The sequence below is a fragment of the Aythya marila genome, assembly GCF_965140915.1.
Source record: "Aythya marila genome assembly, chromosome: 2".
Taxonomy (NCBI): domain Eukaryota; kingdom Metazoa; phylum Chordata; class Aves; order Anseriformes; family Anatidae; genus Aythya; species Aythya marila.
The window spans coordinates 10,043,814-10,061,266 of record NC_139043.1 but is presented as its reverse complement, the minus strand read 5'-3'; the positions used below and the strand labels follow the sequence as shown (position 1 = coordinate 10,061,266).

Below are 17,453 nucleotides of genomic sequence, written 5' to 3'. Positions count from 1 at the left end.
TGCAGCTCTCCCATGGGGCTATGGCACCAGCTTGCTGGGGAAAAGGGATGAAACCTGTACTGAGATATCAGGTGTTTCCTTAGCTGAGCTGCAGAGAATTTATTTTAAACCTTTGCTGAATGAGCTTTCAGTCCCTCCTTGTCATTCCAAGCCTCCCTTGACAAAATTTGGTCATTTGGTGCAGTATCAAATCACCTTGCATTCACAATGGATAATTTCTAAGCTTGACCCCCTCCCCATTCCAAGCTTTGTTCTTTAAAATGAAATAAACTGGAGATTAATATAAACCCTTCTTTTATTTTCATCTGTATTAGCTGTTCTTTTCTTTTGAAAATACCAATCCCTGCATTTTATAAATTTGATTTAAATTGTTGGCTGCAGCTTCTTCAGCCTAACAGAACGGTGTGATAACTTAGCAGTGGCTGCAATTCAAAGCTGTTTATTTGTAGAAGGGCTTCAGGAAGAGACCCTGCTATGTGTTATTGGAACAAAACAGGCATTTTCATGCAGGACTTTGATTCTTCTCTCAATGAGATAGAAAAATGCATAAAGTAAAGGCTAGACTGATTTATTTTTTTTATCCTTTTGAAGTTCTGCTGACCTTCTTTACAAGAGTTGACTTATGTTCACAAAAACGAAAATCTCCTTCAAATCACTGTCAGGTGCTTCTCTTTCACCAATTAAGGTATTTATCTTCATATATATTTCAAAAAAAATAATGGCAATGCCTTCTGTTCTCCTGTGTGAAGAGTGTCTGAGACCCTCGGTTTATCTAGAAATTGATTTATTTTTTTTTTATAGGAAGAAAAGCAGTTGCAGTTTTATTCTTTCCTTTCTGTCATTATTCCTTGAATGCAGTCCTCCAGTCTAGTTCTGAAAAGTGCTTGAGAACCCTGATTTTTTTCCCCTAAATTACCAGCTTATTAATGATCAGCTTTGTATCTGGTCAAGGAGTACAGATAGAGCTACTTAGTAGGCTGTTCAAACCTAATTTCTACGTCCTCTTTAAGGCACTAATCCCAATGCCAGTAAAGTCAATTCAAAGTCTTCAGTGAGGAAGCACAAAGTTCTAAATTGTTCCATTTCTCTTAGTTATGGTGTTCTCTGAAAAGGCTCCTTTAAAAACAACAACAGCAACAAAACACAATCCATTGGCTGTTTTCTGCTTGAAAAGCATGGTTATAGGAAATGTATTATTTGCACTTTAAAAGAGATAAGGGAGCAGAAATGGAAAGCTGAATTTTGTCCCTCGAACTAGAAAAGGATTTCTGTGAATATTGCTGCTATTTACAGTTTTCTAACATGTATATTCTGTCTCAGTAAGACAATCTTTCCTTAGTATCTAACTCTAAAAGATATGAATGTGCCACGTCTATATTGCTGTACATACTTAGGCTCATGTTAATCAAGCCAACAACAGTTTGACTTTTTTTTTTTTTTTTTCAGTGTATATATATATATATGAAAAGATTCTGGCATCAAAATACATTGAAAATATATTGAAAAACCAATGTTACATTTTTATAGAAAGTAAATAAAATATGTCAGAATGGAAACATAGTCTTTGGTCTGATACAAAATATTTTATTAAAGTTGCTTTTCCACTACGTTTGAAACTTTTTAAGTTTCCATTCTAATAAATACAAAAAAAAAGAGGCACATTTTTAATTCTCAATTATTTTTTTCCTTGTTCATATCTGATATATTCACATAAAGAAACATTTCTGTGTAAGAATTTATGTCAAATTTGTTATTCTTGTGCATATATATGTTGACATGTCTGATTTCATTGTTCAAACAGTTCCATTTTTTTAAAGAATTCTACATTATTGTGGGAGGAAAAAAAAATAAATTCTGGACTGCCTGAATAATTTGTGCTTGATATTGTCTGTCATCTTAATGATATATGAAAAAATTGATCTATTTTTGTTTATGCTTGATAGAAATCATTGAAATTAAGTTATTCCATTTATTATTCACTTTGGTTATAATGATGGTAATTCTTTCTAGAAATCAAATTAGAGCCACTTTTCTATACCTAACTTTCAACCTAGTGTATTTGTAGATATAAACAAAATGTAAAAGGAGATTAGGTAATTTTTGCTATATTTTATACCTTTTTTTTTTTTTTTTTTTCCAGCACACATGACACAAAATAATGTATCTTTTTTATTTTTCCCATAGTGAGTGAAAAGGCATTATGACTGCTTTCTTACAGGAGTACTCAAGTAGTTTTTCATCCCTTGCTACCTTGATAACTTGTGGTGGTGAATCACTGTTGAGTCATTATCGTCATCAGTTACAGAGTGCTTTACTGATTTTGTCCAGCTAATGCACGGGTTTTCTGCTGCCATTCTGTCCAAGTGTGAGTTAGTCAATCATTACAACACCCTGAAAGCAGGTAAATAACACAGGTATCAACCTCGTAATTGTTTCAGAAAAAAGAAAACTGACATGTCCCATAATAATTTGAGACAGATGCAGAAGTTAAACTGAAGGGAATCTTTTTGGAATGTATTCAGTTTAGTCTTGTACTTATTCAATTTTGTTATAAATACCTTGCCAAATATAATAGCTTCTGAAGTAATGGGAAAAGTAAATAAATATTAAACATTTATTGGTTGCAATATTTAAAGGTACAATTTAATGATAAGGAGGGCTACATTTCCTAAATCCTCATTTTTATACACGTGGTTAACTTCAAGCTATTGAAGTAAATAGCATACATCCACAGCTAAGTTTCCACAGAGACTTTGGAGGACAATATTACAGAGGAAAAGGACAAATAATTATTTTATTTCACTTTTCTCTTTGTGCAGAACTGCTATGCTCAGTACCTTCTCCATTATTCTGGAACAGTTCGTGTCAGACTGTCATGTTTTTCAGTTTGTGCTCATTCCTCTTTGCAGTACAAAGGAGAAGTTAAGGCTCTATCAGTGTAGAATACATCTTCCAACATTTAAACTATATTTTCAGGAATTGAATTGACCACTATAGAGAATTTCAAAAGAAACTCATTTCTAAAACATGCCAGCTACATTTTCCTGGCTTTACAAAAACTCTTAAGATAAAACAAAAATCTCTGTGTTTTCTTGACCTTTATCGAAACCAGGGAAAGCATTTGACATATAAACTGAAATGAAAATTCAGATGAGACCTGAAATTCATTTGTTCTCAGTACACTTCATCTGTACGTAACATCATGTGTGGTTTCAATATAAATTTTGCTTGAGAAGCAAATTCAGTCTCAAGTCTTTGCCTATATACACACACACAAAAGAATAAGCGTAGCATGAGAAAATTGTCCTACCATTTAAAAATTCTATTTAAATATCCTTTTGTTAAACATGTCATTCTCTATAATAGAAAATGGATAAATTAGTGGTGCTTATTTCCAGTGCAACATGGCTAATTATGTCCCTTAATTCTGTAATCTCTATTTTTCAACATAATATGAACAAATGATCACATAAATCCTGCAGCATCAGCCATTACATAGAAAACTTACATTGCTTTATGAGTTTTAGAATTTTTAATAGATTAACCCATCCTAAAACAGTCAAAAGGCTGCTTCATGAAAATACTTATATGTTAAAAACTTCATAAAAAACTTATTCTACCAAATGGCTCAATTCAACGATGTCACTATTTGTGCACTTATTTTCAAAGCTGATCCTCCATTCAAACAAGAGAACTATTTTGAGTTTAAAGTATAAAATATTCCCATTAAAATTCATGGAATTTGGCTTATCTATACAGTCTGAACATTTGGCATTTTAAATAACATAGTAATGGCCACAGAAGACAAGATAGATGAAGAGTAATGCCAAAATGTCAAGATTATGCCGCTTATTCCACTCTGTCATTGACAGAACAAATAGGTAGGCAAGTTATTGCAAAGCTAAATTGCCACACAACTTGAGAATACAACAGAAGTATAAATATATGCAATAACTCAGAATCTATGCTGTTCATATTCTGTTGACATATATATCCATATAGAAACACAATTGGTCACTTACTAATTTTCCATGGTTAAATGTTACCTTTTATTCACACTATTTCAGATAGCTCCTGAAGTGCACCTCAGAGTGCACCTTAGAGTTCTGAGATATCAACAGGTGCTTCTGTTGTCGATCTGACTTATTTGCAGACCTTGATGTGTTCACTTTGAGACACTGGCAGGAACCAAATAATGACTTGAAAGCCATTCATCGTTTATTTAGGAAAAAAAGCATATCAGAGCAGAGAAACCTGTGTTTTAACTTAGACTGCATCTAAGTTTTCCCCAGCCTGGATGCAAAAATGAGCAGTGCCTTTAGACATGCTTTGCAGAGTCCTGGTCCCTTTGTCCCTTTGCTAGCCTGTGAATCTAGACTGCCTTCAGTTGGGTTTCTTCTTCTCTCATTTCAAAGTTCCTCTAATTTCAAACAAAATCTTTTGATATTCAATCTTAACAATGCCGGTTTGCATCCTCCTTGGAATCAGAGTGCAAAATCTCTCAATTGGCAATTTGGTGTGTAATGCTACAGTCTCTTCTTGCCGTTACGTTGTCACCTTCCAGTAGAGGTTGGGTCTGTAAAACTCCATATACAGGAACTTCTTTCACTGATATGGGCAAGTACAGTATTCAAAAAAATTGTTGCATCTAGCATGCATTATGGTATTAGATGTCAGCTCCACTGTCACAGATGTGTTTCTCAGTGACGTGTTATAGCGCTACAGCATTGTACTTTAAAAAGCTTTATTCGGTTTGTAAATATTTATTTAGTGATCAAGGTCTGAAAGTAGCTTTCCTTTCTGATTTTTGGGTTATTTTTTCTCTGTCTAAAGAAGGTTTCACAGTGAAATGCCACCTCTAATCTGATTTTCTGTGTCTACAATATATTTTATTAACCCTTTTTTATTTTCTTCAATGATAGATTAGTAAATTCCAAAGTAGCTTAGAAACATTGCTTAGTGACCTTTTTGTTCTTTGCATTTTTTGAGGAGAAATCAACAAAAGACAACAATAGTAACCTTTCCATATTCATTACCATAAGCTGCACTGACCTTAAGAAACAGCCTTATGATTCCACACTTGTATACAGGGTAAGGCTGCTGTGCTGATTTCAAGAACTTGACGATTTTTCTGTTCTTAGGGCTGTGAGGGACAAAGAAATTAGAAGATATATTATAAAGTCTCTGTGTTCACACAAGACAGAAAGGCAGATGAATCTCCCAAACCTTGCATTGTAAAAGCAAACTTTTCTGAATATTTCCTCAAAAATAAACTTCTGTTTCTAAATATAAAAGTTTAAAGGTGTAAAGGTACAGAAATCTGGTAAGAACAGGATCATTTTCATGATTAGTTTTGATTTTACTTAAAAATAAGTTTGTTGTTGTTTGTATGCAATATTTGAGAGAATGAAAAAAATTTTAAAAAGAAAAAAAATATTAATACTGTATTTCCTTTCCTTTGTCAGAAGAAGAGGATAGGTCAAATAAGGGGGATTAGTGTTTAAAGGGCAAAGGAAAAAATAGAAAGAATCTGTAAGTTCAGCATTGATAAATCTACATTATTGGATTAAGCCTGGAGTTTCTGGAGTTTCTTGATATTTGATTTTGATATCTTAATTAGTGTTATTGCTAAACTCTACATTGTTTTCTGGTAGATTTGCTGAAAGAAAAAAGGAGGAGAGAAAATAAAATATACAACTGATATGTGTAACTTGTAGGCTTATTTGGTGAAATCAAAATATTTTCTAGTTGATAAAGAATTGCATGATGATAAAATTATTGCATTCTACATTGAGAAGACTGGTGGTTTTTAGTTAGTTTTTAGTTTTTAGACTGGTGGTGTTAGTTAGTGAAAACTTAATACAGAATAGTCAGAAAACAGCCAAACCTATATTATGTCAAAACTCTGAACTCGCTATATTCTCTGTCCTGAATAACCTGAAAAACTACTATGTACCTGTTTTGCTGCCTACCTATGCACCATCCCTTTCTAAATTATTGATGAATCTATTAAATAGCTAGGGACCTAGAAAGTAACCATGAGATGCCCTGTCATTAACTTTTCACTATGATAAAAATGCACCATTTAATCATGTTCTTTGTTGTTTTTCTCTTCTGGACACTATAATTATTTATTTGTATTTATTTTACTTTACTTTTGATCTTTACTTTACGTCTCTTTACCTATACTTGTATATAAGGGACCTTAAAAATCATTTTGCCAATCTGAATAAAGTAGATCAAAATGTTCTTTTTTTTTTTTTTTTTCTCACTACTTTATCAACATATAAAGTTTCTAAGACATGTTTTTTTCAGTGCAAAACCAAACTCAAAGAACATCTTGCTTGTTTTTTGTTCTATGCCACTATTACCACCGCCTCTGTAGTGAACACAACAGTTTATGGAGAAGGGTTATATGAGCTGATTTTAAAATTTATTACGCAATATCATTTTCAAGTTTTCTTTGTGTGTGTGTTTGGGGGGTGGGGTTCTTTTTACTTCTGATCTAAGTGACATACTAATTCTCCAACAACTGTATTAGTGCAATGGTTAAGGGCATTATAAAATATGTCAAAGGAGTAGAAATCATGGGGGTGGACTATTGAAGATAGCTTTACTAGAAAGTAAAACAGCTATATTCTATCAGACAAGACATGGTGTTTCTTCACAGAAACAGTGCTGATTAGCCCCTTTATTATCATCATCTTCCAAGTGTTTTGTTTTTTCTGATTTGAACTGTCACATCTACTGGTCAGTAATTGACTGGAGTGATTCTATAGCTCTGGATTGATTTTAAATATAGCTGTGGTGTGCTGCATGCAGCAGAAGCAGCAGAGTACATTTTATAAACATTTCAAATAACTTGTAGATGAGCTCAAAAAAGCTTTACAAGAGCTTTGGATACTTGCTATTTCTTGCAGAATGCCTGGCATCACCATTTTGACAGTATTTCATCTTAGTTACTGGAAAGGAGCATGAGCCTCCTCTTTCACTGAGGCAAATGATCATTTGGCTTGTCAGGTGGACCTTTCCCTTCCTTCACTGATACATTACATTTTGGTAGTCTTGAGCAAATTTTTTTTTATCATTCTCATTCTCATATCCTCCAAGTATCTTTTATTTGGCTTTCAATTCAAAATCATTTTAGGGTCTCAGATTTTCCTCTTTGTGGTTGTAGCTTTCATTGTGTCTCTATCAAATACTTTACTTCCAAATTTTTAATAATTTTCATCCAACTTAACGGACCTATTGAATCTTGCCATTAAGTATTTATTCTCATCATATGCCTTCTCCATCAGGCCTTTTGATACCCTCGTAATTTTTCTTTAAGCACACCAGTGCTTCCTAGGATTCCCATCTTTATTATCTCAGACTTACAAGAGAGAATAAACTCTCATTTGCTTTTTATGCCATTACAATGGGAGGAAAAGAAACAAAAATCTGTGACAGAGAATTCCATTTTTACAAAATTATTTTCCATTAAGAACCAAAAGTATTTGATGTAGCAACAGCAGAAAAATAATGCTAACCCTTGGCTACTGTTCAACTGAGGAAGTCTCGTGTCCTTTATCAATTCCATTTAAATGCAAGCTCTCCTGCATGCTAGAGCAATATAAACAGCCTCTGGTCACCAAAAGATATGATAATAGTGCCATCCCTTGAGGTGCAGGCCATCTGAGTTAACTCTGGTTAGTAACTAGTAGTCCCTCTGCAGTCAGTGCATTGGAAGTACCTCCAAAAAACAATTCAGATACTCTGGTTTACAAGTCATATATTCTGGTTTAGACATTTATTTTAAACTCCACTTCTAGAGCTGCCTGCCTGCCTCCAGCAACTATAGACAGAGCATTAAAAAACAGATACACAGGTGGCAAAATTGGGTGTAATCAGTCCTGCTGTTATTAGCATTTGGGGATTCAGTAAAACCTGCATCTCCCAATATCACCACCAGCCCCTTGAGCAGTTCCTCTATGTCCCTGGCTTCTCTGGCAGAATAGAAGAGGGGCAGGATTTTCCCCTTAGATGTTTTGTGCTATATATCTAAAAAGGTCATGATGTTATATCTGCTTCTTAAATGTTTTTTGCTAGATATCTATAAAGGTCATGTTTCACCACAGCCTGAGGTGTCTGTCCTAAGCGGGGAACTGTGTTAGCCTGTTTCTATTCCCAATCTGTCATAAAATACATGCTAAAGCATGGGTTGTGTACTTAGCAATACAAATGTAAAGTCTGCCTTCCTGAAATTTAAATGTATCCAACTGTTTCCAAAACAGTGAAAGACGGTCTACATTCATAAAGTACAGCTTTCACTGTTCTTAGTTTTCACTTTTAAAGTCATGTGATTATGTGATGAGTTTCCTTCCCTTCCCTTCCCTTCCCTTCCCTTCCCTTCCCTTCCCTTCCCTTCCCTTCCCTTCCCTTCCCTTCCCTTCCCTTCCCTTCCCTTCCCTTCCCTTCCCTTCCCTTCCCTTCCCTTCCCTTCCCTTCCCTTCCCTTCCCTTCCCTTCCCTTCCCTTCCCTTCCCTTCCCTTCCCTTCCCTTCCCTTCCCTTCCCTTCCCTTCCCTTCCCTTCCCTTCCCTTCCCTTTCCCTTTTCTCTCTTTCTCTCTTTCTCTCTTTCTCTCTCTCTTTCTCTCTCTCTTTCTCTCTCTCTCTTTCTCTCTCTCTCTTTCTCTCTCTCTCTTTCTCTCTCTCTCTTTCTCTCTCTCTTCTTTCTCTCTCTCTTCTTTCTCTCCTTTTCTCTCTTTCTTTCTTTCAGGAAAAAAGTCTTCAGTTATTGAGGCTTCTTTCCAATAAACACTTGCAGTGTTTTGCATTTCACAGATGTTGAGACATTGACTATACCGGGATTTTATCAAGATTCAGGGTCCATAAAATCAAAATCTCCAGTTGGGGACAGGGTCTTATTTTTCTACCCTTCATGGAAGTATTTAATGAACCCATGTTAATGGCACTGTTAGAAAGGCATTGGTGAGGCCTCATGCCTGCTTGCGTTCTGAATCTTGAGAGGTTGCCCCATGAGGCATCTACAAAAAAAAGTGAGAAAACCACTTTTTTCTTGTTATCAGTGACAATCATGGAGGATGTTATCTTTTGCAACACTGCATTTCTAATTTTCATATTTGTTTCGGTTTGTATACATGGCAGGAATGGGGATGAAACCATAATTTCTCAATTGTACAACCTAACTTCAACATGAGAGGAAAAAAGCATTACAATTATCTCTTAGTAATAATTCTATCTGAGTTTGCGGCATTGAGAATATACTTATAAAGCCAGATGAACTCTCGCTTGCAAAGGGCCAGTTCTGTAGTTCACTAGCTGAATTTTATCACATGCAAGGAGGAGAAGCATCAAAGTCTGAGAGAGTAATTGCAAACAGTAGATCTTCCCCTTGATTTGATAGTATGGATCGGATAATTTTCCAAATCACTAATTCTTCAGTACAGCGTACGGCACAGGTAGCTGCTGATAACTCAAGCCTGCAAGTTGTCACAAAGCTGACTTGTTCACAGCATTGCTGCCCCTGCATATGTTGGTATAAAATACACAACAATACTCCTAAGGAGGAGAAAGAATGATAAATGATAACATTAAATCAATAATCTTGATTTGACTCCTTTTATCTTTGTTCAGCTCAGAAGCACAAGAAAATGAAAGCAATGCTTTCTGTGAGAAATTTGGATAACAGAGAGCGCTCAGCCACCATGAAAGTAATTTTGTATCTGGAGATGAGCTGTGAAAGCAGCTTTTCTGTTTATTTGAAGGATAGAGCAGAGGACCGGTGTGGCCAGGAGTTTGAAAACAGCCGAAAGGAGTAGCTGCACGTTTCCCTCTAAGTGTCTTAAATCTCTTTCAGATTAGGAAACCAATCTCATGAGGAGGCATTAAATATGCCACACATCTTCAACCTGCTAAATGGTGGTAGCACTGCCATCATTAGCTATGAGTTTATTTTGGTAGCATGCAGAGATCAGATTGTATAATTACTGCACTGGCTCTTGCAATATGTTACTGGCTCAGACCTTGGCAGACACATAGTAGCTGAGCAGACTGAGGAGATTCAGCCCCAAATAGTCTGATTTTTCAGGATACACAAGCCATATGACACATTCACCAAAAAAAATGTTCTTAAAACTTTTTACAGATATTGGATGCAAAAGGAAAGATATATATATATTTTTTGTCCGTCTTCTCTGCCATGGTGCTCTGCTCTCCTTGTTTATTTTAGACCCAATACCTGAGTATTACCACCCCCAGAACAACCATATTTGTTAACAGAATTTGGAGCTCACAGTCCAGGCACGTAATTAGTATTATCTCTACGGTCATCATTAAATGGACGACAGCAGTTTCTGGGCTGGATAGGGAAATATTTGCATGTGGATAAGGGCCGCCTGTTGTACTTTTTGACTACTACTTAAAATCTTCCTGCCACAATATGGTCATATATTAGTCTAAAGGGAAGTGGAAAAGACCAAAGCAAAAACTCCTACCAGCTGAGACAATTTAACCTACCATCTGTTTCTGAACTGCCAACTAGCTGCTAGTTACTGAGAAAGCTGCCATCCAGTTAGCCTTACTGCACAGCATATTTCTGGTCTTCTGCTAAAGGAGGCAGAATAGGAAGAAATGCATAGATTTTAACTTCTGTGCTTCCTTTCATTGAGATCTTGTAATCCTGCGTGCCCTTATGAAGCTAAAATCACAGTTGCAGTACTTCTGAGGTTTTCTCGTGGTGCTAAGCCTTGCAGATTTTCTGTACTAAATGTGTAGTATTACTATCAAGCACATGGGAAGACTATACTTCCAAACCAGGTTTGTTCTGAAGTCATAAGATTATTTCTTGTAGTATTAGCAATTTTTAAAAACATTTATTTCCATTTTGCAGCTTTTCTCTTATATTACTTCATTTTCCAGTTAATTTCCTGGGAACACTGCAGCTTGGATTTGAGCTCACAGACAGTGCTAAATAAACATCGTAGTAGATGGTCTGCAAGTGGAAAGGGACCTAATGTGTTGAAGGAAATGTTGCTAGTAATTCTGTAGGTGGCACTCTTTGCTCTGCATCAATCTAGCCCTTTATACAGTGCTAGTTGTTTTCTATATGAGATACCAGGACCGGTATCTTTGTTTACATCCAATTTCAGTAGGCAGAGTTTACGCAAAAGGTACTTGCAGAGTCAACTACATAGTCCCTACTTGCTGCCCTGAATTCTCATATACCTGTGTGCTCCTAACTCTTAATGGCTGGTGGTGGTGGTGGTGACATTCACTATTTCTCTTTGATAGTGGACACGTTCACAGTTTTACTGAACGCAGAAGCTGCTGGGTTAATTATTACTGTTGTTATGATTATTAGCAGAGCTCCGTGTTAAGTTCTGCTATTTTGGCTCCCAGCAAATTGTACCCGCAGCTGAAATAATCCCACTGATGTCAGTGAGGCAATGCAGAAAGCCTGGCAAGGAGCAAGGCTGGCTGACTCCGCTCCCGTGCTGGGAGGCTGTCAGCTCTGAGAAGTTAAATCTTGGATGGTTTTCACAGACTTGAGTGGTTTCCTGGGCTGAACATGTAGTGGATGTCTTTTCTCTCAACTGAGGATTGTCAGACCAAACGTGACCAATTAACAGCTGCATCGTGCTTGATGTTTCCAGGAAAGAATAGACTTTAAAAGAACTTTTGTCTTTTCATCAACACCTTGCTTAGATTATAGGGGTAAGGAAGCTGGAGATGGCATTCACTTTATAAAAAAATTATAGGTGAGTTGGGAATGAGACAATTTTCCCTACAGCTAACAGCTCAGTCCTCCTTGCAACATAAAACTCCCTTGTTTATGAAGTTCCCTGGGAGTGAATTCCGACATTTCAGCCCACTTACTGCATCTGAAATACAAGACCTTAACTATCTAGCCTTAGTTGAAGGGAATGCCTGAAAGGAGAAACCATGGGTGCGTGCCTCCTTGAACTAGTAACAATATTATCAACTCACTGACATCAAGAGATGTGAGACACTGATGCCACCTCAAAGGCTTCCAGCTTGTTAGCCTTTCACACTCGTATTAGGATGCTCCTAGTCTAGCTCATTGGGTAAATTCAGTAATTGTCTTTAAAAGATTTATAGAAATCTAAAATGTGGCTGGCAGCAGAGTGTTAGAAGCTGCACGCTAGTTAGTAAAAGTAGCACAGGGAAACTGAGCAAAGTGAAACCTTTACCTGCAGCCACAAAATTTTTAACTTCAACCCCCCCACACACATACCCCACACCCTGTTTTGGGCAGCTTTTAAAGTCTCTTATTTTGCATCTATGATAATAATTATGTATACATACTAGTCCAAAAGAACTATCAGAACAACTATTTCAACACTAAATGCAACACAGATATTTAAATAAAGATTTTTAAAGTTAGATTGTTTATTTCTAAAGAGAGAGATGGAAAAAAATGGAAGGGCATGGTACTCTGGCCCGAATTATACCTTCATTGAATTGTATTGTGGATGGCCATATTGGGGATTGAAATATTCTTATCAAAGTCCTCTCACTACTGAGGCAATCAGATTAATAACAAAATAGAGAAAAATTATTATTATTATTATTATTATTATTATTAAGCATACAAATTATTAACATTATAGAAATTCAGAATGGAGATGTAGAGGATACTTGTACTGATCTAATTGGAAAAAAATCTCATTTTTAGAAGATTTTAGAAGGTATGAATTTCTGCTTTATCTTGATTGAGTAGTTTTCCTTCTTAAGTTTTCTGCAGAAATGAAAATTAATGAGTTTTATTTATGTTATATTCTCTAGTTTGCTGCTTTAAAAGTCTTCTGTAATTTGTACAAGCTTTTATTATACGCCAAATATAATAAAAGCAGAGAGCTCAGATGAAAATTACCTAATTGATGTTCTCTTTCTTAAGTAAAGATATTAACAATACATAGAAAAGCTCTGAAGTAAAACACCTGTCATTTTGTAAGTTTTGCCTAATACTACCTATTGGACTGATTCAGCCAGTTCTTTCCACTCTTGCTCACATTATGTAGTATTTTGCTCCTTAACAAATCATATTGAAATAACTTTTTCTGGAACTCTTCCTGGAAAGGTGGATTTTGGTGCCTGGTATCAAGTCTCAGCTCACCAAGGTTGCAGGCAAGGAATACTGGCTATATAAGAACATTTATTTGATTGCTTATCATGAATCCACTTGTAAAAGACAAATTTGCCCTCTTAAATGCCCTTGAATAAGAGTTACTGAATGTGGGCTCCTGAATACACTTAGATCATTGATTCTCTTCCTCCTCTCAAATATGTGTCCATATTTTTTTGCATGGCAAAGTCTTGCCTTTAATATAACAGGAGAGACCTGTTTGTGTTCATGTTGCTGAGAAAATTCACAAGTATAATGCTCACTGACTCTATTGAGCACAGAGATAATTTTAGAAAATTCTTCCTAAAGTTCCTAGCCTACCTTCTAATCACAGGATTAAAGAACAAGATTAGAGTTAGACCAAATAAGAACTAATGCAAAAGGTTTGGCTAGATATTGCCAGATGGGCTGGGCTCCTGCAGGAAGAATTTCTAAATGGAACATGGGTAATCATCCCCAACTTCCTTTGTGCCAGGCTTTGGAGGTCAGGATGCTTTTCTTCCAGGTGATTTCTCTATAAAGCCCATGAGGAGTCACTATTGACCTTCACAGCCACATGAGCCACAGGCAACTTTTTTTTTTTTTTTTTTTTTTTTTTTTTTTTTTTTTTTTCCTCCAAGTGGCTCTGTTTTTCCCTCCCAATGGGGAGAGCCCAGCTGTGTAGCTGTGTGCAAGCCAAGACTCCTTTATGGCATTTTGGCTGTGCTGTTTGATCTGAGCTAAGCTGGTTAATGGTAAAAGTCACAGCAAAACTTCCTGCAGTCATCTTCATGTTGAGTGTACCAGTTTTTTTTTTTTATGCCAGGCATAAAAACTGTTCCCTTGGGTCTGCAAGCTGATACTGGATGTTGCATAACCATCAGTCTCTGTCTTCTCAGTAAATCACAATGCAATTATGGAAGTATTTTGGGATGAGTTAAGAGGCAGAAGTTTTCTGAACTGTCTTGCCCTGGCCAAACAAGGAAAACCTGCAACACATGCAGTTTGTTTTCAGAAGGACTTTGAGAAACAGTTCATAACCAAAAGAAAGACCTATTAAAGCTTGGTTGACAACATGTACATCATTACTGTATTCCAGTCACTTTGCTCATCTGGAGAAAGACATCTGCTAGGACTTGTGCACTGGGAAAAACTGAGCTTATCAGGCATCAAAAATAGCATACAATTGGAAGGAGAACCAGAGTTGTAAAGTTGATAGGTTCTGTTTACCAAACTACTGCGATATGTACAAAGATTTTTTTAACTAGGTTTTGTAGGCTGTGTAATATAACATGACATTTCTGTATATGACAGCAGAAGGTTCAGCGCTCAAACTTCTCACAGCATGACTCAACACCTCCTGACAACTCAACAAATAACAACAGCAAAAAAATCTTTAATCAATTCCTTTACCCAGTAATCTCAATTGCAATCATATAGAATTACCCATTAGGCTCAATTGGGATCACACTAAAGTGATTGCTCCAAGTCCTTCATGACTTCATATCCAGCATCTTTCACCAGAAAAAAAAAAAAAAAAAATATATATATATATATACATGTATACGCAGCTAATGAAAAGGCAAACTCCCTGTGTACATATTGACATAAATGTCAAATTTTAATGATTGCCCTCTTTGAACTTCGGACAACTTGTACATACTGTGGGATCCTGCATAAGAAACAGTAAATGTCATCAAGACGGTGCATGGGATGTAATATATTATAATAAAAGGCCAAATGACTTGAAAGGCAGGTTTTTGTGCATTTTTTATGAAAGAAAAATTGACCCATTTTTGTGAAAGATGTCGCTAAGTCATAGTGTAATTTTTGTTCGAAAATTGAAGTCACTGACCGAGACTTGTGTTCCTAGAGACAGCTAGACACTTTTGGAAACGCTTTTCCTAATTAAAAGATACTGGCTGATTCAACCAAAAATGCTTTCATCTTTCATCCTGTAGAAATTGGTACATGGCCATGAAAACTGATTTTTTTTTTCTTCTTTCTCTCTGAGCTTTTGCAGACTTCAGCTGCAGTATGGAAACAGACTATATTTTTGGCTGAGCAGAGACCCTTCTGTTGAAAATAGCTTTGATGTCTAGGAAAGGATAGAAGATGAGTCTTTGCGTTTGACATTTTTCTTGAAATTAAATCAAAGAAAATCTTTATTTCACTGCTTCCAATTTTATATATATATACATATATATACACAACCATATGTATGTATTTGGCAATAATGAACTAACAGACAAAGAGATCCTATGATTTTAACTTTTTCCTACCTTTATGATTAGCATTAATTCTCTCTTGTGAAGCACCTCACTGTATGAAAATACATTGTAATTCTTAGTGTAAGGCTAGCAGCGAATTTAACATGTTGCCTATTTTACATTACTAAAAAGATACACAATTTTAAAATGAGAATTAAGCATAAATAAATCTAAATTCTACATTGGATCATGACTAAACATGATCCAATGAACATGACTAAATACATTAATTGGTGTTCCCTTTGTAGTAATATCAATTATCATCTTTTCTTCTTTTTTTTTTTTAATTTTATTTTTTCTTAAAGTCAGCTGATCATTATAGCAGGCTTAATTTAATTCACATAAAAATGCACAAGCAGTAACATTTTAGAATTTGGACACACCCCTGTCTTGTTTCACATATTGTGCAACACAAGCATTGATGGGTACAAGGGAAAAAGGAGGAGGGATCAAATGCAATATTAATACTTTCTGAATTCATTGTTGTGGAATTCACAGCAGAACACAGCAAATTGGCCATGAACATCGGAAAATTGTGTGCAGGATGCTCATTTTTGGAGTTTGCCCTTTGTTTTAGAATGTAATATATATGAAATTGCTGTGGAAGGAGAAGAAGAAAGAATGTGACACAGAACAGCAGGGAGCCTGTTTAAAAACACAGTTCAAGCCTCCCACGGTGGTACGGTTTAGTTGTGCAGGGAGAGGAAACAGTCCTACAGACTTTCCTTGTGAATCCAAGCAACAGAAAGGGCATGACAGAACCGCAGGCTTGATTTCAGTGCCAAGGGCTCGGCAGAAGCAAATCTCTTGGCTTGGCACCCATCTCCTTGACAGGAGCAAATCGAGTTATCCTGACTACCCTGCGGGGCAGACAAGCTCCAGACCTGCACAGACTGGTTGTGCAGCAGCAGCTGAGCATTTGGAGGAAATTAGGATGTAGAATTGTACCAGTGACTTCCCTTCATGCCACCAGCCCTTGTGGGGGGATGGAGCACCCAAAGGCCGGGTGCTAGCAGAGGGAAGGAAGAGACAGAGCTTTTCAGGGCCAAGAGACAATGAAACCAAAGCACACAAACCAAGATCTACTCAGGGATGTCTTGATGTGTGATGATCTTCTTCGGTGTCTTGCCCCATTCCCTAAACATAATTATTCTTCATCTGCCTCTCTTTGCTTGTTATTCGCTGCTATGGGTAGCATATGGAGAACCAGCAGCAGTTGTGGGACTGGACACACAGGCACACTGGAGATGTCTGTGCAGCGTATGCAATTCTCATAAGCATATACTGATACTCTGTATCATAGGCTTTACTAATGTGCAAGCCAAACTTCACACTAAATAATGGTAAACGATTTTGACAGGGCTGGGAAAACAGATGCTTGTTTCAGAACCAACCCCTATGACTTGTTTCTTTATGTTTTTGTATTGCTGAAAACTTTGCTTTGGACTGAGTTCCTGTAGAAAGGAATGTTTGCAGAAGTAGCAGAATTCTTCTCAATTTTTATTCATTAAAGTTTTCTGGTAATAATTGCCTGTCCATATTATCTGGAAGTAAATTAGCTACCATCAGGCTTGACAAAGTGCTGTGGATTATCTGTAGGTTCATTCTGTTCATGTTCCTGTTCAGGGCCAGTTCAGTTCAGATGGTCTATACAGATGGTACCATTTACTTTTTTAAGAAACAGCCAACACAAAAGGAGAATGTTAAATAAATTCCAGAAATAAAAATCCCTGCACACTATTTTTTTTTTCATGTAATACTATTCTGTCCATATTCAGTTTGATAGTCTCATGGTTCTTCTACCAAAATTAAAAACTTATGTTTGGAATGGCTTTTATTGCAAAACAACGCTTCCCCAAAATACAGCAAATATATGTAATCAAACACAGAAATATAGGCAAAGAATGTCAAAGGTTCCTATGTTGAAGTGCATTAGGTGTTTAGGAAGATACAGTTAGTTTAGGAGTTTAGGGGGGTGAATTAGGTGTGCAGAATGCAATTAAACCAAATTGGTTCTTCAGAAATTCTGGGGCCTAAGTCTCCAGTATTAGCACAAGT

The 17,453-nt window shown here is 36.3% G+C and overlaps 1 protein-coding gene across 1 annotated transcript in view; it reads left to right on the top strand.

Annotated features, from left to right (window-relative positions):
* PTPRN2 (protein tyrosine phosphatase receptor type N2) overlaps positions 1-17,453 on the top strand; it is a 654,334-nt gene that overhangs the window by 342,742 nt on the left and 294,139 nt on the right. The window lies entirely within an intron of this gene.